This window comes from Cebus imitator, unplaced genomic scaffold, assembly GCF_001604975.1.
Source record: "Cebus imitator isolate Cc_AM_T3 unplaced genomic scaffold, Cebus_imitator-1.0 Scaffold469, whole genome shotgun sequence".
Classification (NCBI taxonomy): domain Eukaryota; kingdom Metazoa; phylum Chordata; class Mammalia; order Primates; family Cebidae; genus Cebus; species Cebus imitator.
Window position 1 is genome coordinate 158,053 of NW_016107784.1, and position 1,129 is coordinate 159,181.

Sequence of the window (1,129 nt, forward strand, 5' to 3'; positions counted from 1 at the left end):
GCAATTCTCCTGCCTCAGCCTCCCGAGTAGCTGGTATTACAGGCAAGTGCCACCATGCCCAGTTAATTTTTGTAGTTTTAGTGGAGATGGGGTTTCACCATGTTGGCCAGGATGGTCTCGAACTCCTGACCTCGTGATCCACCCGCCTCAGCCTCCCAAAGTGCTGGGATTACAGGCTTGAGCCACCGTGCCCAGCGAGAGTTTATTTTCTGAAGGCTCTGAAGAAAGAATGAAGTATAGTGAATTGTAAAGTAACTGTGACCCCAGGGCTAGAGGGGGGACCCTGCTCCCCGTGAGCACAGCTTGTTCCTTGGGCCATCTGAAGAGGAATGTTGCAGATTGGATTTTTCAAAAGCGGATGCTAAAACAAAGTGGGGGTGGCAAAACATTTATTAGGAATTACTACCTTTGAACGGAAGCAGAGTTGGGAAATGATGAGAGAAGAAAATTTGACACGAGAAGAATTTGAACTGTGATCCAGGCACAGCAGAGACCAAGCTAAGTTCTTGGACCGAACTGAGGGTCAGGCTGCTGTTTCTCATGGCCGATAACAAGATGCCAATGTACTGGGGAGGAGGAGAGTTTTTATCGCTGTAGCCGGTTATGGGGAAAAGGCCTGGAAATTATTTCCAGACCAACTCAAAATTACAAAGTTTTCCAGAACTCATATACCTTTTAAGCTATATGTCTACGTGTAAGTGTGCATTCATCTAAAGACATAAGTGATTAACTTCTTTTAATCTATAAGGTCTGAGTCCTGAAGACATTCCTCTGGAGCCTCAGTAAATTTGCTTCCTCTAAATGAGTCTAGATGCTGGGGTGATTACCCTTATCTTGTCTCCTGCTAAATTACAGAAGTTTGGGGAGTTCCTTCAGACTTCCAATAAACTTGTTTAATCATTGCTTTTAAGGTTCAGGAAAGGCCTAGGCAAAACCATTGGTGGGCTTTTGTTACATTCCAGCTTTTGTATAAGGGCATTGGCGCTGGGTTCAGTGACTCATGCTTGTAATCCCTCCCTTTGGGAGGCCGAGGCAGGCGGATCACGAGGTCAAGAGATCGAGACCATCCTGCCAACACGGTGAAACCCCGTCTATTAAAAAAATACAAAAAATTAGCTGGGCATGGTGG